Source organism: Poecilia latipinna, unplaced genomic scaffold, assembly GCF_001443285.1.
Source record: "Poecilia latipinna isolate Pla-1442-1.1 unplaced genomic scaffold, P_latipinna-1.0 Scaffold512, whole genome shotgun sequence".
Lineage (NCBI taxonomy): Eukaryota > Metazoa > Chordata > Actinopteri > Cyprinodontiformes > Poeciliidae > Poecilia > Poecilia latipinna.
In genome coordinates this window covers 113,560-140,452 of record NW_015113128.1, presented here as the reverse complement: position 1 = coordinate 140,452, position 26,893 = coordinate 113,560, and the positions used below count along the sequence as shown (strand labels likewise).

The following is a 26,893-nucleotide window of genomic DNA, read 5'->3' as shown; positions in this document are numbered from 1 at the left end:
GCAGCTTCATATCCAAGCAAGAAGCAATAATGCCTCCTAGAAAAAAAAAAAAAAAAAAAAAAAGGAAGGAGCGCGGATCAATATTTCAGCAGCTCTGCCAAAACGACATGTCTTCCCAGCTCAAAATGACAATTACATCTTATTTAGGCAGAAGTCTGCGCGCTAAATGGCGTCGGCTGAACTTTTATAAATGAGCCCACTTGAGTTGGGAGTCGGAGGAAAATAAGGGCGCATATGCAAGGAAAGTGAATTAACCTTTAGAGAACATATAACGCATCGCGCCCTTCGTCTTTTTTTTTTTTTTTTTTACTCATAATTGAATCCGCCGGATCCACATAATCCCAAATATGGGGACTGTACGCCACCCCTACAGGCAACAAGCTCAAAATTAAATTTACTTGAATTTCAAGATTAAAAAAACAAAAACAAAAACAAAAAATAAGCAAACAAACAAACAAACAAACAAAAAAAACATAAGATATTTGAGAAAATTTTAGATGTTCTGCAGATTCATATGTGAACGGAAGCGTTGGCGCGGCTGCCCTTTCTGAGCTATATTTGAGGTGTTAGCTACAGGCCTTGGAAACACACCGCACCGCGCCAATCAATACTGAATAAAATTATAATTCCTGGAGGGGACTCAGGCACAGGCCCACAATTTGTTCTAATAAAGCCAACTTAAAATATAAATTGATTACTACTTTAATATATACATGTATTTTACTTTAGATTATATTTTTATTAAAACAAAACGGAAATCATTTGTAGAACGCACCGGAAATGAAACAGGAACATCAACAAACCAATAAAATAAATAAATAAATAATTAAACACATAAAGTAAAAAGAAAAATCGATAAATCGAGAGGATACCAAACATGGACATAATCTCTTAATAACGCTTTTAATTCTGCAAACTGGTTTTCTTCTTCTTTCATATTAATGAACTCTCACTAAAATCCCTCGAGGCTACAACAACAATTATTGTACTTCGAAGTGCCTTTTAAAGTTTTCTCATTAATTAAGGAATTTACTTTTTATTATTATTCCTCCCCCTTTTCCTTAATTAGTCAAAATGCCATCATGGGCGAGCAGCAGATGCCCGACCTGCTTGCTGCCTTGCTCAGGGGTAGATCAACTGCCTTTTCTCCTGCGTTATTCCGCGTCACTTGCTCTGATTCGCGCGGTCATGTGCGATTAATAAGGCATCACTTTACATTAAAAGGCGCCCATATGCCGCCCAATTACTCCGTGTAACTTCTGCGAGTCTCCAATTATGGCAACAAAACTGTGTCAACGATAGCCAGCAGGCCCCTGTCTGCAGCCTGCACGCGCGCTTCGAGTTCAAACGCAAACAAGCCGAGAATTAGTTTAACAGGTGCACGAGGAAGAACGGGTTTTTACTGACTTATTTGATTTGATTTTTTTTTTTCTGCCATGTATTGCTCAAATATTCGTCATTTTTCTTCGCCCTACTTTTTTAATGGCAGCAACTTTAACTCACGTACTCTACAAAAAATAAATATTGGGGATATAATAAGTCAAGCATGTTTATGTGTATGTATGACGTTCAATAATTATAACAACGTTGACTAAATTGATCTGGAAATAATTCATTTCCAGATACTGTATTTTCATTTGAATTAAAACCAACATGTTCCAAACGGGAACTTTTATGTGCATTATGAATGACAATATAGCATAGTTAAAAGTTAAGAACTTTTACAAGACCTGTAGCTGAGTGTAGCTGCAGTGTAACCAAGAGTTTATGTTTGTATCCCGGCTTTAGCCAACGCTAATGCTAAAATCAAAAGTGATAGCAAGCTGAGCTTCTTGACCTTGAAGCAGACATTGCAAGTAAACGACACATCTGTGGTTGTCAGGGCAAATGTTAGCCAGCTGCCACTTTAGGGTAAATTAAAAATAAAAAATAAAAAAAATCTATTGGTTTTACTTTAGTCTAGTTAGCTGCCTCAATTACCACTCTATATCTTTGTTTACTGATTTTTTTATTTTTAAACAGAGCCAGCCCAAGGCATAAACAATCTATGCTGCCACCTATGGTCCTGGTCCCCCAGGCCAGCAGGGGTCCCCAGAAAGCTCTTGACTTGTCACACAAAATGTTGATGTGAAAACTTGAACTTTGCAGTGTTGTTTATCAAGAATGATTTTACTTTTGAATCTACTTTGAAACGTTTATTTTAAGTAAGTCTTTTTTTTATTATTATTATTTAATATTTTGATTCAGTAAAAATGTTTAAAAGTTCTAGTCATGCAGATGTTTCTCATCATAGTTTAGTGGTCATGTTAACAGTCAGAATTAATAGTACTCAGCTGTATGTATCTATGCTAGAACCACATTTAATGCGCAGCATACTACAAACAAATCCAGGAATTAATGAAAAAATCAATCAAGTCGACCCCTGCTTCCTAACTCCACTGACTGTTCATTGAAAAGCTGAAATGCCTCAACAGGCACAAAAACCAGATGAAACAAATAAGATATTCCTCTTACATTTCCATTTACAAAAATATGTTAAGTGATTAACATAGACGTCAAGCAAGTAGCACTTTGTGATGTAGTCACTTTGATTGATTCACTAGCTGTAAAATAAGTAGGTAAATAAATACATAGACAGACACAAGATGATGAAAATCAATTGGTGCCATGGTGACTGCGCTTAAGCATTGGGGCCCCAATCAATGATTAGGGTAGCAGAAAAACTTTGGCCCGGCTCTGGTCTAATTTTGAAAATTAGCTGGAAAAAAAAAAAAAAAAAAAACAATTTTATTTAATTATCTTTCAGTTGTTAAAATGACATAATTCCTACTCATATTAAATAAAACCTACACAAACAAAATGCATATAAGGTGTTACACCGGTTCGGTTAAATTCGAACAGAGCGTTTGACCGGTACATATTTTACGAAAGCCGTCCGTTTAAATTAAGTAGAAATGTTTCCCATATTTTTTAAAGACTGCAACCAACACGGCAAATTAAGGGATGGTATTTGCATCGCGCCATTTTGATCTGTGTGCCTTTTTTTTCTTACAGCGACAACAGGGTGGAGTTGCTCCCCACCAACAGATGCGACGACCTGCTTTCTTTTCATCGCCTTCTTTCCGACGCACCGCCGCGCTCTCTCATTTATTTTTTTAATTGATTCATTTACTCAATTCATTCACACAAAACAGCTCGAATCATCTTATTCTCAAACGGCAAGCTTCGAAACACAGCAGATCAGCTTTAGATTAAAAGAAGGTCGATATTAAGCACCGAACGACGCAAATCTTAGGAATTTCTTGAACTGTTTTCCGCAGAAGGACTCCAGGTTCTTTTGCTGCGTTTCATTAAAATCACTTTTGTTTCAGTATAAAATCTCCCCACCCTCCCCACACCTCCCCATCCTCCTCTGGTCTGAAATGCGGTGCAGCTGTTGTAAGTTTTGTGTGCAGACGCATCCGGACGGTGTGCGTCAGATTCGGACAGCGTGCAGCAGCCCCCCCTGCCCCCACTCCACCCCACCATTTCTTTCCACGTCTCCTCTCAAGTCAACGGGGCGCCGCGGTTGAAATGTCTGCTTTTCTTCCCTTTCATTCTTTCAGATTAAAAAAAAAAAGAGTTAAATATCATCCTCTCCTGAAAACACGCACACGCACTCACATACTGTATAAACCCCCCATTCCCCCACACCCCCCTCTCCACATCCCCGACTTTACCGCAGGATCCCACTCCTGTCATGCGTCTTCATCATCCTCCCAGCGCGCAGAGCGGCAGCGCCACTTTCACACGAACACTTTAATTCCAACATATATGCAGGCAAAGAAAGAAAGAAAGAAAAAAAATCACACACAAAAAGAGCAAATGTAGTTCTTATTGTACGCATTTCTATCTTTTTTTTTCTTTTTGTATGTTTACGCGTTCCCCCTCATCTTCCTCCTCCTCCTCCTCCTCCTCCTTTTAGTCCTGCTGCGGCTTCCTTCGGCTTCCATCCTTTCCTCCTCCTCCTCCTCCTCCGGAGCGTCCCGAATCCAGTCCGCGGTAAAAGATCCCTGCAGGCGCCGCGCGGGTTTCCAAAAAAAAAAAAAAAAAATTAAAAAAATCCTCCCGTCCCGCAATAACATGGATAAAGTCCGAGGTTTTTTTTTCTTTTAATTTTTATTTTATTATTACTATTTTCTCCCCTGCGCCGCAGTCCGCGCTGCTCTCCGTTCCTTCCCGGTGCAGGCGCATTTGAATAGCCGAGCGGTGTTGTTATGGATCCGTGCGCTCTGAAAGAGAATCAGTATGCAAATTGTTTCAGTATCAATCGAAAGGTTCGATCCGCCTGAGCGTCAGCCCCTTTGGCACGGGAAGCTTCTGGGGCTGCATAAATGTTTATAATGGCCTCATATATTAGTCCAGGAAAGGAGAGGGGATAAAAACATGGAAAGAGAAAAAGGTTTCTGGAAAATTATTTAGAACATAAACACCACGGGGTGGCCGCTCAGGCTCTTTTATACTTATATAAAAAGAATATATATATATATATATATATATATATATCAAGAAAGTATTTTGACAGTTAAAATCTCGTCAATTTAATGTCGTTTTCACCTAATTGTTATGGATGGCGCCACAAATTGGATTATTTCAGGATAAAAAGGTGACTTCAAACGCTGTTAGCGTAAAAGAATAAATACATTAAAAAAACATTGTTTTCATGATAGATCTCCTCCAGCTCAGCTTAAGCTTTCGGTCACGAAAAGTATTCACAACCTCTGGATTTTATTTATTTTTTTTTGTGTCCATTTTTCTAGGTCGTAGCTACAAAACTCAAGTGTGATATTTGTGTGGCTGGGAGCCAAGACACGTTTTCAAACTCTTTACAAATGAAAATCTGAAAAGTGTGCCTGCTTGCACACATCTGAGTCAGGTCAAGTTTATTTGACTTTCCTTGAAGGTGACTTACGACAAAAATGGTAACCAATTCAATCAAAATCATCAGGCAAAAATATAAATCAAACATATTGATCAATGTTCCAGTCGTTATGAATCAAAGGTGGATTTTTGGCCTCGATATAAAGGAACTTAGGTTTTCGGCTGTTTTGCAGTTTTCTTGAACTTTGTTCCAGATTAGTGAAGCACAAAAACCGAATTACTAAGACCTTTTGTTTGTTTCCGACAGTTCTGCAGGTCCACAAAGGTGAATTTTTTTTTTCCCCTCTATTTTTAGTTGCAAAACAGCTCTAGTTCAATCAGATCAGATGAAAAGCATCTGTGACCAGCAGTTCTCTTGATACCGATTCCAAGCTGGGTTTCGGTCTAGACTGGGAATATGCATTGAACTAAATCACTCTATTGCTCTCCCTGCATGTTTGTGTCCCAGACTCAAGTCATTTGCAGCTTCCGAGAGACTTTCAGCCAGAATTACCCCGTTTTATGCTAACGCCACATTCTTAGGATCCCACAGCATGACGGTGCCACCACCCTGTTTCAGTGTGGTGGGACGTTGCAGTCAGGAATTTTTCCCTCCATGTTTGCCGTTTCCATGTGGCAAACTGCAAACAGAGCCTCTTGCTTGCTTTCATTTAGCTTCGGCCTCCTTCTAAAAAGCTGGACCAGTGCGTGACTTGTTGACATATTTTGCCACCTGAGCTGCTGCTTTCCAAACGTCGTGCTTCACCAGCACTTTTATAGAAACCGCTCGCTCAACGTGAAGCGTTCCAGTTCGGTTTCGGCGAAGATAAGTGAGAATTCGAACAATCTGCCATCATAGCTCTAAGGACAATCAGTTTGCTCTAATCCATTGACGACGGATGTGATAAACTGACCAGTCATTGGTTAATTTCCACTAAAGGGTAAGGGTTTCTATCGATCTAATGCTTAAGGAAAATAAACTTTGTGTGGGTAGGGAACCAAAACTTGCTTTAGCCCATACTGGGTTCCACATTCAGCGAACTCTGGCCCGTCAGGCTGATGGATGTTGGTAGGTTTGTAGTTTTGCCATACTCTTCCCATTAGATCAACATATAAGAGTAAAAGTCCTTAATACAGATGTACACTAAGTTGGAGATTTGTAAAGCTCAAAGCTTAAAAACAAAGAGCTAATTGGTCAAAAGTACTCGAGGTAAGTTTATCCAAGTAAACCTATGAAGTTGTAAAGGTGAACAAACATGAACATAACTTCCATGACCTTCATTCACTTACTTTGGCCCAACTAAAGCAATTTCTTTAAAGTTATAGCTGCATTCCCTTTTTTTTTGTGAAGTTTGTAGGATTTTTATTTGTAAAAAAAGTTATGAAAACCTTTTTGCCTCCCTTAATCCATGTCACAATTATGCCCTGCTCTGTGTCGAGTTATCAAAAGAAACGGTTCAGTTTATTTTTTCGACGTGGCAAAATGGCGAAAAACTCTTTTCTGAGTCACATGGACAAAATGCCGAATGTGTCTAACAGGAAAGTTGGAAAGGAAACGCTCGGTGGAAGACGGCTTACGGACACAAAGAAAAGAGAAAGCGTAAACATGTGAACAGAGCGGCGACGTAAGAGCAGCCGAACAGGTGAGACGTGTCAATGGAGAGGTTGGGGGGGGAGAGAGTAAAAATTGAAAGTGGAGTGTATAACAGAGGGGTTAGGACACGAGTGGATCTGTTAGTTTAGGTAATCAGGAGCGGGAGAGGGAGGACGAAGAGACAGAAAGAGGAGGGCAGTGAGAGGTGAAATGAAAGGCTGCGGCGAGAGCAGGGAGGAAGAGTGTGTTCAGGAGGAGATAAAGCAAAGAGTCCATTATCCATCTGTCCCAGGGTTAGAGTTTGACCAGCTGAGAGGGTCAGGGGGTGAGGGGTCAGCAGACCCGTGGCCTGGAGGCTTGGTGGTCAGTGCGGAGGCAGAGTCACACCGAGGATGAGATTATTAGATAAATACAAAAAAAAAAAAAAAAAAAAAAAAAAAAAAAAAAAGGATGCTTTCCACCAGAGGTCCTTAAACAGGCCTGCATTTGTTAGTATTTTGAGTAAGAGAGGGTGAGTTGGAAAGAGTCTGAAAATGGTTGAAATGAGATTTAATGGAGTTTTGAGAGAAGCTATAAACACACACAAAGGTGTGTAATTCACTGTAACCGTTCATAGATCCTGTTTTTTAAAGTCAGGTTTGTCTGTAGAGCTCATTTCAGCAACGAGGATGTTCAAAGTACGTTACACCGTAAAGACAAATATGAAGCTAGTGGTAAAGATTACGTTTTGTCCAGATGCCATCATCAAGTATATTAATTCATATCCCACTTACTGCTAATCAAAAGCAACTCTGAACAGGTTTTCAGAAACAGGGTTTTTCTTCTGTTTGTTCCAGATCTGTACTTCGTATTGTGCATATTTTAGCCTTTCTGTGTCGACTTCCTTATTTGAACAAGTTCAAGTCCGTTTTCTGAAATGGAGCAACACATTCAAACAGCTTTCAGCGCATGTTTCAATAAAAAACAACAACAACAATTTATAAAAAAAATAAATACATAAAACGTAAAGTTTTATTGCAGTTGTAGCTGTCATAATAATCCCTAACAGGCGTTTCCTTTCAGCCACATGTACGGCACAAGAAGTGTCACGTCTATTATCAGCTTTCTGTCTGTTGGGGGTTACATGAGAACAGGCACCGAGTGATAAGGCTGAAATTTGTTGCTACGGCGAGACTGCTGTCCTTTACTGGTGTCTAAAAAAAATCTATAAGATTGAAAAGGGAAGGATTTTATATTCGACGTCAACAAGAGGCTGCGTTCCTTTTCACACTTGTTTCTTGGAACAAAACTACGTTTATTCACGAGGATGCCCGCAAGTAGACTTTCACAGTTTTTCTTTCGTTTGCTTCATTGTCTTTTACTTTTTTTTGCCATATCTTGTCAAGAAATGAAGACGTTAAGCTCCTCTAGTGGCTGCTTATTTTAGAAATCTTTTGCGTAAGTACAAAAAAAAAATCTTTTTGACTCCATTCAACAAAACTATTGGAATAAGAGTTGCTCATAAACTGAAAATGATGCTTCAACTGCAGGAAGGCAGGTTTTGAGACCTTTTTTTTTTTTTTTTTACATAGTTTAAAAATTTATTTAAGATATTTTAAGTACACATCACTAAAACTATGTCAATTTTAGGAAAGCACGCATATTAGTTTGTAAGTGTAATAAAAAAAAAGAGTTAATTTCAATTAAGTGGCTTTTAACTGGAAGAGTTTGGTTCAGTCAGCTGTTTTTGTTATGGGCAGTAGAGAGGTGAAATGTTTAAATATGTTTAATAAAGAACAAATATATAAATTTACCAAAAGTTAAGGACTGCCATAATGCAGATCTTTTTTTATTTTGTGGTACTATTGTGATAATAAAGATTATAATAAAAAACAAATCATTACATATTTTGATAAGTAATTGCATGGCTGTGACGGGATGATGTAGCATCCCTAGCACCGAAAACACAAACAATGTTTCTACAAAACATTCCCATTTGAAACAGGCATCTTCAGAACAACAATTTCTTTAAAAAAGTGTGATTTATATCACTTAGTTGCACCCAGTAACTGCATTTAATCACACTTATTAATTTAATGATGCTCATGTGGAAGAAATAGCGGAGAAAATAGCAAAATAAATAAATAAATAAATAAATAAATAAACAAACATTTACCATCAATAAGTGAGATTTTTCACTATAAATGATAATGTGGTAAATTCCCACCACTAACAGTGTACTACACAAAACATTCCAGTTACTTAGAAGTTTGTTTGATTGATTTATTTTTCCTGTCTCTTAAACTTATGAGATGTATCAAGCATTAGTTAACATCTTTGTTTTTTGTTTTTTTTAACATACAATCATAAAGTTTACTTACTTGTTACTGTAACTTTAGTGCAGCAATAAAATGTAGGCAAGTTAACAGAGTTAATCCAAACCCACTTGTGTTTATCTATGAGATATGAATTCTCATCAGGCCAATCAAATAGATGTTTGTAATTCATCTTTTTGTTTTTAGGCGTAAGGCATGTCGTGAATTTTGCAAAAGTCCAGTTTTCCTCTAAATTATCCATGAAAAGCCGTGCAACTGTGTTTTTACGAGAGCTGTGTCAGAGAGGGGCGGGGGAACGAGCGGGGGTGTCGGGTGGGGTTTGGGATTAGTAGGGAAAGTGGCAGGGATATGGACAATGATAGCTGCATCCAAAAGAGGATTACACAGGTTCCCCTGTGTCATCGTGTACCTGCCATTATGGGATTACCGACGCTACTTCCACCTTCTCCGTTCGACACTTCACAGCAAAGCCTTCAGAGTACTTCTGCGCTCTTTCACATCCAAAGCTCTGACGCAGAGGGGAAGAAGCTGGTCCAGGGGTCAGGGAGTACTAAAGCTACATGCAGGGGAAGGTGATATGGACTTGGAATTTTATTGTGATATTTTGAGGTAGTATTGTGATCATGATCAAAATATCAGTATAAAAACTATTTATTACCCATTCTTTTAGGTAACTGTACCACACAAATAAATATTGTTCTTCGAAGAACATTCCCTTTGGAATATGCTTTTTTTATGACGTCACTTATTTAAAGAAGTGTGGTTTATGTCACACAGGAACTGCATTTAGTCCTCCTTTTGAATTTGACGATATTTATCAATGCTCTTGTGGAACAATCTGTGAAAAAAATAGGAAAAAAAAAACATTTCTGACTTTTAAAAATGTAATATTGTAATTGGAATTTATTGAGGCAGCGATAAATCAAAATTCTTATAAGGAATTTTTCATGATAAATGATAAACGATACAATAAACACCCACTCCTACCTGCATATTGACTATAACAGTAGTGTTTGCATAATGATTCTCCCTTTAGGAGTGTGTGGTGTGGTTAATCTTAATTTCACAAATATAAAAATTAATACAACACACACAAACACACACACAGTATGGTTTATAGACTTGGCGGGGTCCGAAAGTAGAATGGTGAGTTGCGGGGCCCACCCTTTCTAGACGTCCTAGATCTATGAAAAAAATCAGGCAAGTCCCCCAAAAAATCTTGATAATAAAAATCAATCGTCCCCACAAGGTATTACAAACAAACGCGCACGCACACACACACACATAGAAATAAGAAGCATGTGGACAGGTCCAGTGAGATACATAGTGTTGATCCACACACACAGAGCAATTAATGGAAGCTTGAATCAGTGGAGCAGTAAATGCTCACCACAAAGAAAAACTCACACACACCCACACACACTCTGCTACCATCTCTGCAATAGTGAATACTGATTTGGCACAGTCTCCCATGATATCTATTGTTCATTAGTCATTGTTATCCTGCTTTGATGTAGCTGTAATGGGCTTTAGATGTGTGGATCGGCTCCATAAAGACCCCTGTTTAGTAACAGCCACGGTTTAAATGCTCTTAATGTGCTGCCACAGCACAGGGAGGGGCCCGGAGCACTAAATCACCGAGAAAACAGGGGCGGAGGTGTGGAAAAGAGCGATGGCGCACGAGACAGAAGCACTGGAGAAAGGAGAGGAGGCTGAGGGGCGAGGGAATGGCGACCATGTGAGTGTGTGCGAGTGTGTGTTTGTGCATTCTGATAAGGCAGGAGAGCCTCCCGCCGAAACTGCAGACATGTTTACACAGCACAGGTTCACACAGTGACACACATGCACACACACACACCCACGCACACCTACACACACACACACAGGAGTTGAGGTCTCCATCTAGTTAAGGTGCATGTGTCATGAGCTCGGTGATGGTGATTAAACTATTTGTGTGTGTGTGTGTGTGTGTGTGAGTGTGTGATCTGTCGAGTTCCCGGTACAGGCAGAGCAAACAGAACAAGGTAGCCATCAGCCTCTCCATTGTATTCATCTGCTCACTAATCTTCAATGGTTAAATCATTATCCATCCACCACCTCAGCCAATGGCCGGGTAAACACTACCGCACTGTCGCCAGGCGGCACCGGGACTTAATGCGGTGCGGACACACACACGTACACGCGCACACACACACGCGCGCAGTGTTTAGTAAAGTCATCCATTGGAAAGACACAACAACAAAAAGAAAAATGGCTAATATGTTAACATGTCTTTTTTTTTAGCAATTGCAGAAGAAAGTATTCCAATAAAAAAAGTTTAATAAAATCAAACAATTACCTTGCAGAATTGTCTACATGAACAAAATGCAGTCAATTTCTGGAAATTTGTTTTGTAAATCAAGTTGTAACAGTTTTTATCCTTCAGGCAGAATACGGGAATTTAACTGAACATATTAACATCCACCTCCTGTTGGCACTTGTGTCCCAGCTGTACACAGTGTGTGTGCTGTATGCTGATCACACACTGATGTTCAGTCAACATACTTGTTCAGTCAAGAATACTTGACTTTAGCCTGTCTAAAACTGCTGTCAGGATGAAAGTCATTGTTGAAGAAAAGATAAACTCTAAATTAGCCTAAACAAGCCACAGCAGCATTGCTTTGTGGTGGTGGTATCATCATGGTGAGGCTACAGCAGGAACAGGGTATGTGGTCAGAGAAATGAAAAACTGAATGGACCTGAATAAACCTGTTGGACGCTCGAAAAAACAGGAAACTGTGACCAGTGCTGCTTTCCCAGCAACCCTAAACACACAAGCAGAGCTACAAAGTAATGGTAGCTTGGAGCATATTCTTGCGTCATCATGGCCCAGTCAAGGTTCACAGTTAAAGCCAACTAATAATTTTTTTATTTTTGAGCTGATTTTGAAGAATATCACCAATTTGAGCCATTTTGTTTTTTGGTGAGAAACGTTAAAAATCATACAGTTTCATTTTACTCTGCAGTTATGTACAATTTTGTGTTGGTCCATCTCATAAAAAAAAATAAATAAAAAAAATCCAAAACGTTCAAGAAGGATGAATGTACAAGAAAAAAAAAACATTCTGTGTTGTAAACATTATTGCTTAGGTCAATAGGATTTTTTATTTTAAGAATAAAACACCCAGAACACACAGGCCTACTAAACTTAAATCCTGTATAAATCCACTATGTATAAATTTGTGTTGGTCCATCCCACAAAATCCTCCAAAAAAGTGAGAAAAGTTCAAGAAGGAGAAGCGTACAAATAAACATTCTGTGTTATAAACACAACAGCTTGGATGGGTCATTACTTTCTCTCTTCTTTTTAAAAAAACACACAAAAAACAACAAAAAAAGAAAAACAAACCTAATCCCATATTTACTGGATTTCACTCAAATCCCGTAAAAACATGCTTACTTCACACTAGGGCGAATGCGCTCGTGAACAACGTATGAAGGAACAGGAGCTGTTGCCATCTCCAGGTCGGAGGGGCCTCCATCACTCAGCAGGATACTCAGGCAAATCTAATTGCAGGTAAATGTACAGTGCTGCTCTCTGTGGCTCCTGCGTGGAAAAGATGGGAGGAGAGGCCCAGCGACATGGTTAGTATTGGTCGGGATGACTGATTGGCCCTGCCCTAACTGCATTAGACGGTGGAGAAGTGGCTGCCTCCCCCACTCCCTCCCGGCCCCTCGGCTCTGCCGCAGATTGTGAGGGTGTAGTCGACGAGGCTCGGTGGGATCGCCACACAGGGCCGCTGGGCGTGACCCGCTCCTACCATGGGTCCCCCCCTGTGTCAACCTCAAACGGAGAAGCCTGCCGTTGCTTGGAGCGTATTAGGAGCCCGTTGAGGCGAAGGTAGTTCAGGGGGCCTCTGCCATAGAAGATCGGATCAGAGGTTGTTAGCAGCGAAGAGCCGCGGTGGATGAGAGGAGGAGACGCATCATTTATAGGGTCAGAGCAGGCCTGGCAGTCCACACACACACACTAAATAAAAAACCACACATGAAGCTACACACAGTGGACAGTAAAGGGCAGCTCATTACTCAGTGAGAGCTCAGGTTTCCAGCGTAGACCTCTCCATTAGACCTCCTGTTAGGGAGAAATGAATGGCTGCAGCTCCTCCGCACCCATAAACCACCCGACCATCCGCAGCAGGAGAAAATGAGATACAACTTAAAGGAGGGAGGGGATCTTAGATGAGTGTGTGTGTGTGTGTGCGTGCGAGAAGGGGGGTGGGGGGTCCTTGGGGTCTTTGAGATGGAAATGTCCAGCTGGCCGGCCGTCTGCTGCCTGACCCCGGAGCGAGAGGTCAAAAGCCGGGGTCCCCAACCAACGGGCCGCTGACCAAACCAGCACACATACAGTGTATCCCCGTTACACTTACATTTGTTTGTGTGTGTGTTAGGTGTGTTTTCAGAGGAAGGGGGGGTGAGAGGGAGCGTGCACTCTGCCGTGTGTGCGTAATTGATCATTTAATCTAGCTGACATCATAATCCCCGACGCGTGTTTAACTAACTGCCCGATGGAGGAGCAGAAGGGCTGAGTAATTATCTCATCTGGATACATTAATAACGAAGCATCACTCACCGTTACCGTGGCTCCGTTGCTCCTGGATCAATTTACATCTCGCAACCAAGAGTGTTTGCCCGTTTGGGTTTTTTTTTTTTTTTTTTTTTTTTTTTGCGTTGGCGATCATCCGCGCCGACGCGTCGCACCTCGAGGAAGATCGTCGGCCATCACGCGGCCCGAACCTGATGGAGGAGCAAGCTAAAATGGAGACCGGTGTGCGCTGACTTCGGCTCATCTGCACAACAGATTTATTGCAAAGACAAAAACCTTGAAAAAGAGAAAGAATGAACCGCAAATCAACATTACTGGACATATAACGATCAATAAATCCAATCCGGAGGGGCTGGGGGTGTGCGGATGGGGAGAGAGAACATGGCGTCGAAAAAACGAGTGTTTGGTTTCAAACTGAAGTGCAGGTTCAGAGTCAGTCGTATAAACGACAGCCGCCACACAAATGCCAATCAAATTAAATGCTAGATGAAACGAAAAGAAGTCAACCTAGTTGTGCGCGCGTGTGTGTATGTGTTTTGCGTTTGCGTGTGTGTGTGGGCGCGCGCTCGTGTGTCAGGGTCTTAGGAAAATTATTTCTATTGATTTAAGGCGGAGAAACGTGGAAATGTTACCAGATGGGACATTTAGCCGTAAGTGGCTTCAGATGAGACGAGTCATCTTCGAAAGGCCAGGGTGGAGAGATGCAGCAAATGTTCATCAAATATGAAACAAAAACAAATGCTGAGACAAATCCACAGCTCTTCATGCATTTCTAGAATTGCCAAAAAACATATGGACATAAATGAACTTGCATCTCACATGTTGGAAGCAGTTTTATGTACTAACATTAATATCAGTACTGCATTCTAGGTTGTATTTACAACGGACACACTTGGTTTGCTTTTAAACAGACTGGAGTTTGTTTACTCCGTCGATCTGGACCTTTTGTGTTTGTGAATGCATTCAAAAGAACCATGGTGGTGGAACCAAACAATCGGACCGAGAGCCAGTTTTTGAGGTCGCCAAACAAACGCTGCTGGTTCTAGTGTGAATGCAGCCACAGATGCTGTTCATTATGCTGAATGTAAGGTCTTTAGTGTCGACGTTACTGTTGTGTGCAGTGATTATACTGAAATCCTACTTGAGATGCAGATTTTCTGCCTAGCAATGCTAATGGTAGTAGCATGTCATGGGTCAGGGACACGCAGAGGGTTTGGTCTCATTCTGCTTGCAGCGCGCATTTGCAGAAATAACCTGTTTTCAGTGAGCTGCTGTTGACATTTAAAACGGTACTGGGGTCATCATAAAATCACAAATGTGCACAACAGAAATGCCAAATGCAGGACTTACAAAGTTTGCTTTTTCTAGGTCTGTGCCTGTCTGTCGAACGGGAGCAGGAATGTTATAGGCCACCTGCAAAAAAGTACAATGTGAAAGCAAACTGTACCAAATGAAAAAAGTAAAGTCACATTTTGGTTCGGACCAAACAAGTGGACCAGAGGTCTTTCCTGGTGTGAATACAGCCATGAATGCTGGGCAGCACCTGAATATAATTGGCTCTAAGCATTTCCACTGACCATTAAAGGTTGTTGTCCTTCCTGAAGACGACCAGTCAACCCTGTTCTTGTTTACATACTAACTGGTGAGGATTAGAAAGTGGGAAGGAAAACAGCATGCTGATCCTAAATTCAACTTACCCCCTATAAAAATGGGTGAGTGTCCTTCATATTAAACCATACTGCGGACCCCCAGGATTTATGGGGCAACAACTGCCCACAAATAGCTAAAACTTGCCTCTATGACTGCCTAATTTAATGATTCAAACACAAAAATATACCTTAATAATTATTAATATGCACAGTGGAAACCGCTCTTGGAGGCACAGCCAATATGTACCAAGGAAAATGAATGATGCTCTTGCATTGGATGGTTTGCAAACATCAACCAATTTGCGCCAAGTAGTGTACCACTGGGCATTTCAGCTTCACAAGCTGCATTTTGTTTTGCAAGTTTTAGATATTTATGAAAAAAATCTGCAAATAATTTGGAGTTCGGCAGAACAATCAGCGAATAGGTGAAAACTGAACTTCTAAAAGTCAATAGGTCTCCACTGCTTTGCAGAAACATTCCCTCTACAAAATGTAAAAATTGAGGTCATATTTGCCCCTAAGCATCTTTGTTCACAATCAGTCCAATACTTTATAACGAGACACTGTTTGCAAGTTTGCAAAGCCTATATATGCCATCCATCGATTTGCCCAAGAGTGAACCTGATGGTGGAGACACTGTCTCCCACTCCTGTCCATGTAACCGCTGATGAGTGAGTTATGTTTTCAGGGCTGGTTGTTCCTTTATCTGCGTGTTCGCCGATTTCTATCCGTCCGTTCTGGTTCAGGTTAGGAGACTCACTGCAGGGCTGTTTAGATTACAGCTACAGCTCAATAAAGACAAAATCAGCTTGCCAAGCACACACACACACACACACACACACACACACACACACACACACACACACACACACAGCACTGTTACCCTGACCTTAACCGTGGCCTCCTCCTTTCCTACTTCTTCAATCTTAACCTAAAGCTAACCTCAGTATTCACAATAAAATTGATTGATTTAGATTAGGCACACACACACACACACACACACACACACATGCAGACACACAGCACCATCAGTGTTATATGAAGATGTACATGTCTGCACAATGGCATTAATTTCATTTGGGCGAATGTAAACACATCTGGATATATGTGCACACAGACAGACACTCTGAGACGGCCGCGGAGTCTGGTCTTCTTCAAGTTAATTTGTCACAGAATCGATCTGATCGCTCGTCATCTCAATAATGATAGAAAAGATACGAAATGCAATTGAAACTCTGAAATCTAATATTTTGGGGTCAAATCGTTTAATGAAGAGCAATTTGACTCCGGAATTTCATCGTTCCCATTGTGCGCTATCTGTATCAATGTTGTTTTTCCATTTGCCTTGGGATGACTTCAGATGCCGTAATGGCAACGGGAGAATCAAAGCCAGCGATTCTTCACTGCACAAACCCGGGTGAACCACTCCAAAACAATTCAGGATTGAAGCTAATTTACATTCATAATTGGGAAAAAAATAAATAAATACTACTTCGAGAGCACAACTAACGCTTAAAACAAGTAAAATTTATGCTAAACATAGGTAACTGGGATAAAATCAGAAATATGATTATGGAGTAAGACTAAAAAACTTGCAGAAGTATCCATACCCCTCCACATTGGGAAACTAATTGTGTAGTAAAAGAAAAGCAATACATGGTTCTCATTTTTTTAAATATAAGAAATGGAGCATGTACTTGTATTTATCCCCTTTGTTATGACACCCCTAAATAACATCCAGTACAAAACAATTACCTTCAGATATAATTTTGTGCTAATGTCAGTATCCAGATGTGCAAAGAGCGTAAAACTCGTGTCTTGCTCCACATGTTGTTTTTGCCTGATTTTCGAGTTGTGATAAAACAAGGTTGTGGGAAAACATTTCTCTTTTCAAAAATTACAATAAAAAAAAGAAAAGAAAAGAAGAAAACCTGTGAAAATCATTGTGTTTAATTTGCGGCATGCAGCAGATGAGAAGCAGCCCTTCAGCTGACATTTGTTCCTGTGGAGGCTGATAATAACTGTGATTGTGTGTCTGAGCTGCAGCTTAGTGAAAAAGGTACCTTTGGGTTGTTTATTTTCACAATCATGTGCGACAATCATACCTTAACCTTATATGTGAGTGGTACCTTACACTGGTATGTGTTGGTGTGTGTGTGTGTGTGATTACCCATGCTGTTATCAGCAGCAAGCCACCATTCAGTGCTACTGAAATGAAAGGTTTTCCTCTGCCACAAAGCAGTTTCTTTGTTTCCACGGTGCTATGATTCTGTCAAAATCCTGGAGAAAACGGAGGGGGGAGAGGGAAAAAAAAAAATCAATGACTTACCTTCACCCTCTCCACCCCCACGCCATCCCAATCCCCAGCAGCAGTCTTAACCTATGAGGCCACAGCCATGTAAGTACACATGCCAACACATGCATTTATGATCAGTTGGGGACAAAAACCCCCATAAAAATAAATTGCACTAATGTTTACCTTCCCTCTGTGCTTATCTGATTTATTTATTTTTTGTTACTTGTGGAGAAAAGACCCCACATATTTTGATGTTTGATTTAGAATCAGCTGAACACCCGGATGGGTGATGATACTTGAAGACTTGCGTCTTTCTGCGATACTAAGTTTGTTTACAGTCACAATATTTACAGCGTTAAGAGAATCCTCTTAACGGGGATCTGATGTTCTATATTTTCATTTTGCCACTTGAATTTCAAGACCTTTTTAAGCAACTTATTGCCACAAAATGTTGCCCATTTTCATGACTTGGATGAACTTTACATCACATCACATTTTCGACAACGGTCATCCTGTTCACACAACTTTAAAGCAATAATCGCAAAATCAGATGACAGAAATCAAAAACAAGGACTTTGCCGTTTGCGAGGCTCTTTGAAACGATCGCACAAACGTCCGTGTCTATTTCGAATAAAGAACCGCAAGGACTGAGGTGGTCACGTCATATTTTAATGACTTTATTATTAAAACTACTTTTTTTCTTTTAATTATAGGATGTTTCTCTGGTAAAATTGCATGTTTTTCCTGCTAATATCACTATGTTCTTGTAATTAATCAAAAATTCTTGAGGTGTGGTCCTAATTCTTCGTCATGCAACTCATAGGAGAGATGATTTCAATAAAAGCAACTTTTTGCAAGTCAACTGTAGTTTCTTTTTTTAACAAAGAAAGCAAGAAAAAAATCGATTAAAATCGGACCTGGTATAAAGAAAATCGGAGGTTTTATTTTTAAGCCGTGTCGCCCAGCCTTACCTCTTTAAGCATCCCAGTGTTAATCCCCCTAATGCAGGAGGAAGACAGGCTTGATGCACATTAACTTGTCCTGTGAAGACATCACCTTGTTTTTACAGCCTGAACTAAGTAGCTTCTTGCCAGTTAAACAAATCGTCCACCCCCTTTTTTAAGTGCTTCTGTTCTTACAGTAGCCGTGTGAATGAACACATGGAATGCTGCAGCATCAGCGTTTCCCCAACACACTTCTATATCGTTTACAATAACAATGTGTGCGTGATGCACGTAAGTGGCATGCAACATTAACAGATGTACGTTTCTGCACATGAAACGCAGATAGTTGCTGAGTCGGTGTTTTTACCCGTCTGATTTAGGACCTTTCAGCAGCACATCACCAACTCGCACGCTGTCAAGTTCTTCTTCTTGCCTGTAGATATGAGTTTATATCACATCTACACACATGCAGGTTGTACCTCTGGCCATTTACGCATGTAAACAGGGCCGCTTGAATGAGAAATCTGGTATTTCCTTATGGGGACTCATTTCCATTTAGTTTGAAATGTGCTTGCATCCATGCATGTCCTATTTCAGCTGGGTTTTATTTGGCGCAGACATTTTAAGTTTTCTGGATTTAAGCTGCAATAATTTCGGCATGCTATTAGAGGATGGGTAAGGTAAGGTAACAAACTCTTAGTTTTGCTTCGTCTTGCTCCCACTGCTGACCGCTACCACCCAATCCTCTCACAAAGTATTTTAATCTTGGTCGCGGTTGAAAATGTTAAGAGTCACAAACAATAGTAGCATTGATTCAGAGCGTTTTCCCCATTTGCCTTTGAACATGGTAATCGTGGTTTCAACAAAGACATCTGTTCATCCACGCCGCATCGTTATAGTTTTGCTTTTGTATCATAATTGGCTGCTTGAATGTTTTGCTCCACTTCATTTCTTTACTCCCTCGTTGTGGTTATAAGGTACAAGACGTGAGACCTGAGTGAGAATCGCCAAATATGCAACTCTCCTATTGTGTTATTCTAATGTTTTTTTTTATTTTTTATTTATTTATGCATCTAGACATCTCTGAGTCATTCACACTAACTTATAAAAAACTGTGTCCTTGGTCGGTATTTAAAGAAGTCTTGAGAACATTTCTGCCCAGAAAAGACAGTTTCTTCCAAAACACCAAAATAAAAAAAATCAACATGACTACAGCATGTATTGGCTTTGTAGGGGTTTATATCTAATTAAGTCCTGTAATATTTAACTGTATTACCTCCTGAGACATCAAGGACAGGTTCTGTGCTACATAGTTTGAGAACAGGTACAATAAGGAAAAAAAAAATGCAGGATTATAATATGAGTTTATGTGTAAATCAGTGGAGCGTGAACAGTGTTCACAGCAATAGTTTGCAGTAATTTTCAAAGTCATCAACATAACATTTCTTCCCATGAGATTTACATCATTTTGTCCCTTCTCCAGGAAAAATGTGCAACAAGGACTTGAGTGATTTTGACATCTGGCAGCACAAGAGTTATTTTGATGTTTTCATTATACTTTTGTTTTATTTCGTCGTGACTTTTTGTTTGTCTAACTCAATTTTAATGAGTTTTTAGAGTGTGTTTGCTAGTTTGTATTAGTTATTGTCAGGTAAAAATGGTTTAGTTTTAGTTTAGTTTCATTTAATTATTTTTGAACAGCCAACTGAGTCCAACTTTCTGACAGGTGATTTGCTTTAAAAAGAAATCTTCTTGAAGGGAAGCCTTTTACCTGTATTAATTACATACAGGTAATAAATTTCACGTTGCTCCTGATTCATGGCGGTGCTATTGATTCACTTAGCATGAGAGCAGATTTGTTCCAGAATACCAAGGCAGTGCGGTCCAGTTCTTAGGTCAGGCGTCTGACTGAATGCAGCTGCTGGCCGTGGATGGAGTTACACGAGCATTTTTAAAACTTAACATACGGCTACGGTGGATATTCTGTATTTAGTCTTTATTACATTATAAACCGTGCTGTGAACTCGTGCAGAATGGTGTTTTATGACAAATAGCTTCTATTCCCCACAGGCTTTTAGGAACGCAGTCACTTCATTACAGCTTTCAGTCCAAACCACTGACACGGCAGCTGCACATTAGCTTTAAAACAGATAATAGTGGACGTATGGAGTGAGCCTGTGGGAGTGAGGCGGCGTCTCTCTGTGTCTGGGTTAATCCGGGTACAACTTCACAGCAGAGAAACGCCCGGTTGCTGCTTCGTCCGTCTGGTTTTCACTTAGACAGGAATCAAATTAAAAAGGCCCATGAATAAGTGTCGTTTTCAACATAAGTTGACGTACCAAGCTAATTTAGGAAAATTTATGTTTAAGTATTGGCACAAGCCTAACGTTTGATTTAGGCGGTGATCAAAAACTCAGCCCGTCTCCAGGTTTTTCTCTTTCCAACCAACTGGTCTCCCCATAGATATTTTGGCTCAGAAAACGCTAATCTCGCTGTTATGAACACTCAATTTTGCTGCGTGTTGGTTAATTTAAGGAAATCTTCTCAAAATGATTGGTACAACAGGCATCCTTTGTAGATAACATTCTAGCTAATAACCGTCCAACATTGTAAAACTGGCAAACGTCTTGTCCGCTTGCAAAGGTAAGAACTTGTCAAATGTGATAAAAACTCCCACTTCCTCATTTTAAATCCAAATTCTCTCGTTGGTCTTTATGAAATTTTCTTACGTAGAGTCCCTGCTTTTTCTTAACGCTCCTATACAACTTCATTTCAGATTCTCAGATTATTATTGCAGATGCACTGACAGATGCACTGACAGATGCACAGAAGTACTTTACAAAACCTCATTTCTAGAATAGCTATTTAAAAAATCTCCTCTGAAGCACTTTTCTTATTCTGTGAAAAATTACCTCCATTACTTTTTGTCTCAAAATGTAACCGTCAGGAAACATTTGTAACGTGTCCTAAAAACAATACAAAAATGTAGCTTCTTTGCATAACTATTTTAACAAAAAAAAAAAAAAACATGTTGGGACTTCAGAATTTAAAATGTAAAACAGTTGAGGAAATTTCCATGTAGCGTAACTCATCACAATCAGAAAAATATAAAGGCCTGTTTTAGTTAATAACTTAAGTTTTAGCTAGTTTACAAAAAAGATGGGTAAGAATTTCAGCCCCTAAATGTGTAAAACTGGTAGACACCAAGCAAAAGAGTTACATGGGGTTTTCCAAAGTGTTTATTCAAGCTAACCTAAAATCAAATCTTTTTCAGTTTTTTTGTATCAACATTTGAAAAGCGTTTATCCCTTTCCTTCCTCTTAGTCGTTACGTACCAAACTACAACAACAAAAAAATCCCAACATACGCTAAAGGTTTTGGTTGAAAAGGAATATAAAAAATGCGTGTATTGAGTATGAGTGCTGTATATGACGTTATACTAGTGCAAAATGGGGTTGTAACAAAATAGCAGACTTACATCTGGTGTTTGAGTGAAGGAAAAGTAAAACACACAATAAAACTTTCTCATTTTTGCAAAAAAAAAAAAAAATAAAAAAAAATTGTCAAGCATACCAACAAAGGATAGTAAAGATTGTTGATTTTTTTTATTTTGAGGAAAAAAACTTTGTATCTGTTCATCGGTATTTAAAGAAGTCTTGAGAAGTTATTGTGTTCCCGAGCCATTTTAGGAATTTTAATTGAACTATTACAAGAATCTTCTTAGACAAAAGAAACCATTCCTTTTTACATCTGTGCTGTCCACTTCATTATTTCTTTTTTTTTTTAATTTTTTTTTATTTGATCTGATCTCACAAATCCAGCGCCCAAAACATTCAATCAACGCCGCCAAACACACACGTATACACAAAAATGCACTAACAGCAGCGGGTTCGTTGTGCCAGGGACAGCATATTGAGATTTTTGACCTTACCTCCAAACAAAAGTAAAGAAAGATGATTCTGTTTGGCAGCCTTCAGGGACCCCCAAAAAACTGTCCTGTCCTCTTAAAAGACTAGACAGACGAAAGGACCCTGTGAAGTGTGTCTGCGCCTCCCCTGCTGCTGACAGATAATGTGAGGCCATTAGTGTGTGTTTGCTTGTGCGTCCCTCTTAGAACCTCTTGATGCTTTTAAGACACTCCTCAAGATCCTTCAAGGCTGCAGAAACACACAATGGACGGTCTGGAAAAAAAAAAAAAAAGAAGAGGGACGTCTATATGTGTACGTGGAGGTTTACGGTGTTTATGAAAGGCTGCTTGTTGGTCTTCAAGGAAGCTCTCCGAAGTTGGAGACAGGCAGCGAGAACATCAAACCGAGTCATTAAAGAGGCTTTCACAAAAAAAAAAAAAAAAAAAACAACAACGAGAGAGATGGGAGGTGATGAAGATGATGATGAGGAGGTAATTAGGAGGAGATAAGAGGGAGCAGGTTTGCTGCTTTTATCTCTTTAGCTCTGAAAGGCTAAAGTAAAGTCAGAAGAGTTTTGGAGAATCAAAATAAGCGAAGGAGGGAAAAACAGGAAGAAATGCACAGAAAGCTATGAGAGGCAGACTGCGACTTATTTCTTCAAACGTACGTCTTTTTGACCATCAAAAAAATCTCGATATCAGGCAAAAATGTAGTAACTATAAAAAGCAGTTTTCTCTGTTGTTTTTCCAATGACATGTCTTCATTTGTTAGGGGAAAACAAAGTTATCCAAATCAACCAGAGCCATTGGGAAAAACCTCCTTTTCTTACATTAGGAACAATTGAGTAAACCCTTTTTTGGTTAAGTGTTTATTTGTTTGATTCAATTACGGTTTAAAATGAACATGTCACACATTGACCAAAGTTTAGGGTTAGATGGGCCTAACATTTGGGCCCATTTGACTCAGGTAAGGTCTGGGTTCATGATTCAGCAATAAGAGAGACGAAAAGCAGAGCAGGGGTCACACTGTTGCACTGCACCAAGAGTCTTTCTGCATGTCGTTCTTATGTTCTCCCTGTACATACACTGGTTCTCTCTGGGTACTCTGGCTTTCTCCCACAGTCCAAAAACATGACGAACGTTAACTGCTTCCTAAAATTGATCTTCGGTATGGGAGTCTGCTCTGCCTGTCTCCTAATGACTGCTAGAGATATACACCAGACCAACCTCCAGCTCTTCAACAATAAGTGGGTTTAGACAGTGGATGGCAGGCAAAAATGACACCCAATGGAGACTTCCAAGGTGAAAATCACAAGTGGCATTAATGAACACAAAAGCCTGCCTCGCATTTTTCATAAAAGCATGTTAATGATCTCCAAGACTTTTAGGAAAGTATTTTGGAGGCTAGCAAGACAAAAGTGAAACTTTGAGAACTTGTTTTATCTTTTGCGTTTTATTACTGTACTTTGAATGTAAAGCCAACACAGCATTTATATATATAAAAAAGAACAGATTAAAACCAGTCAAAGATGGGGTTATAGTCGGGTTATATGAGGGTTATTTTGGTTCTTTATAACTTTCACTCCAAATCCTGAAGCTGAAAGTATGACCAGGATTCAGACATTATGCAGGAGGACAATGATCCAAGAAACACCAATAAGTTCAACTCTAAAAGGTTGAATGAAACAAACAAATGAAATTAAAGTCTTGGAATGGCCTAGTCAAAGTTTTAACTAAAATTTGACTGAGATTCTTTAAGATGACTTTAAAGAGGTCCTTGGTGCTGGACTGCCCTCCAGTTCAGCCACAATAAAACAATTCAATGAAGTTGATTGGGCTAAAATTCCTAATTGCAATTATTTATTTCAAATTAAGGGTATTTTAGAGAGATTTAAAAAAAAAATCAATTCTGATTTGAAAACTGCTTTTTGTTTTTACCCAGGTCATGCTTTGATAGTGCACTTAAAGAAACCGACAGCTGTAACATAATGATACGGTGAAATTACATGTAAAAACACCCATCTCAGACAGTGAGACATTTTCTTTTTTTTTTTTTTTTTTTTCCTTGTATATTACATCACAGCTATAAATCTTGATTTCTCTCATTGATCACAAACAGCTCCTGCAAATACGATTTCAAATCTGAAAGCTAATGCACAAAAAGCTTAAAAAAATCAATGTTTATTCCACTAAAGCAGGCCCATATTGCGAGAAAGTAGGCAAAAATCAAAGCTGATATATATATTTTCCAGTGAAATCATCCCATTCTGGCACAGCGTAACGAAGTTCGAGAGAACATAAAGAGTATAGTTTCTCATGATTTTTTTTTTTCCAAATAGGGAGGGGAAACAGTGATGAGACGTAGCAGAAGTTTTAGACCATTATATTTATTACCCAAGGGTCATGAGGAAAAAACAAAAAAGCATGATGGGAAAGCAACGCATCCGATCTAAAAGAGATTAGAGACGAGAGTGAGGGCTCCTCGGTGGGTGAGGTCATTCCCAAAAAAAGAAAGAAAAAACAAAAGAGCTGCACATAAGGACCCCCAGCTTCACACACACACACACACACACACACACACACACACACACACACACACACGATCAGGGTCCTGAAAGAGTGAACTTTCTGCTTTTTCTAAATCAGCCTGTAAAAGTGAAAAGACCCCACTAAACATACTGACAGTAGGTCATGTTGAATTACTTGTAATAATACAGACAGTAGTGTATAAAGCTGTTTTGCAACGTTAAACAATAAAGGCAATTTACCTTTTAATCTCAACCTTGTAGTGTGTCAATCAAAAGGTTTCCGGGCTTCCCAGTCATCACGTCGAAACGTTTCTCTGACAAGTTCCACAAACGTGCGCAAAACCTTGTCGTATTTCGCTAATGTAGAAAAAACACACAATTGTGTCCGCTAAATAAGAAATTAAAATCACACATGAATACGTTTCTTTATGCAAAAAACAAAACAAAACCAACAAAAAAAGCCATGTTGCGTCATGGTCCTCCTTCGTCTTTCCCGCCAGTAGTAACGTCCATTTGTTGGTCACGTGACTCCTCTGATGAAAAAAGTGAGTGTTTCCGGTGCAGCTTTACACGAGTTTTTCCGACATTGCCTTGTTTCTGTTAAATGAATTTATTTTTGTAAATCCAATTTGGGCGATTTTATAGTCAAGGGAAACGCAGCTACAGAGGCAAAGAAGATTTAATGACTCAGTAATTCAGCCTGTTTCACCGTTTTCTTCTCTTTTTTCTTTCTTTTTTTGTTTATTTATTTATTTTTTTACTTTTTTCCTCTTCTGCGACTTGCTTGAAGCTTGTATAAAGCTTCACAGATTCCCGAAGAGTCTGAAGGCCAGCTTGCATCTATCGAGATCTTACATCGTGGATATTGTGTCAGCTCTACAGATAAACCTGAAGCTTTACCAACGAAGGTATGATACTCATTTTTGTTGTTGAAATTGTTTATATTGTATTGTACGGAGCCCTCCAGGGGACTTGGGGATTTTTTTTTTCTTTTGCGTTTCCTTGCAATACTTTTGCGTCCCTTCGCAAAAGGTTTTGCGTTCCCTCACAATAATCTACTGATCAGTAAGCCTTTCTTACGGTGGCCGCCGTACTTTATTCTTTAATACAAGCTTATGTAAGGTTTTTCCATGGACTATTTCTGAGTTATTATCGCGGAGTAATAAGTCATCTGATTGTGTCTCTGTTGTGTTCGTCTGAATGGTTTAACGGGCTGCTTTCAGTGCCGTTCCATCTGAGCCTTAACAGACATAAACATCCAGTAAATAAATCGATTTTCAATTAGTTTTTTGCACCAAAGCGTTAATAATAAACACGTTTTATTATTATAAAACACAGCAAACTAATGGTGGTAGAGGGCCGCACTGGGTTAACTTGGGGAATCTCATATGTCCGTGTATCAATCAACACCAAATCTCTTCTTTGTTCTGTCACAATTATCGTTTTATTTAGTTTTGATTATCATGCTCCAAACTTTGCCAGGACTGAACACCCAGCTCACCCGCTTCCTCATACACACAGAGCCAGCAGCCAGTCACCTTCCCATTCATCCTTGATGACGTCACGCCCACATCGACACACCCACCACCAGGCGTCAAAGCCGCTGCTCCTGTCATATCAATGATTACTTATTTCATTCATATGGCTCTTTCACAGCCTCAGTGAAAACGTGTTTATTATTATTAACTCTTTGGTGCAGAAAACTGATGGAACGGCACTGAAAGCAGCCATTTAAACCATTCAGACTACAAACACAACAGAGACACAATCAGATGACTTATTACCCCGCGATAATAACTCAGAACATGGAAAAACCTTACATAAGCTTGTATTAAAGCATAAAGTACGGCGGCCACCGTAAGAAAGGCTTACAGTATTCAATTATGCCGCATAAACTGATCAGTAGATTATTGCGAGGGAACGCAAAACCTTTTGCGAGGGAACGCAAAAGTTTTGCGAGGGAACGCAAAAGGAAAAAAAATTCCCCATGTCCCCTGGAGGGCTCCATAGTATTGCGCTCATTCCTTCCCTTGAACCCTGACATGTTCTGTTAGATTCATTCACATTACAAACTGTGGATATTTACATTTACCTCAATACAGAGTTTTATTCCTTTACAGGTTTTTTCCTGATATGTAGAAACATGTAATAGAGTTCCAGCACAAGACTGCTAAAT

At 39.6% G+C, this 26,893-nt stretch overlaps 2 long non-coding RNA genes across 2 annotated transcripts in view; both read right to left on the bottom strand.

Moving 5' to 3' along the window:
* LOC106952414 (uncharacterized) overlaps window positions 1–26,893 on the bottom strand; it is a 124,585-nt gene that overhangs the window by 7,361 nt on the left and 90,331 nt on the right. The window lies entirely within an intron of this gene.
* On the bottom strand, window positions 11,937–17,652 carry LOC106952415 (uncharacterized). Its single transcript, XR_001425982.1, has 3 exons — window positions 17,213–17,652; window positions 13,421–13,637; window positions 11,937–12,394 (listed from the first exon to the last, which is right to left on the bottom strand). It is a non-coding gene; the product is annotated as an uncharacterized LOC106952415 (long non-coding RNA).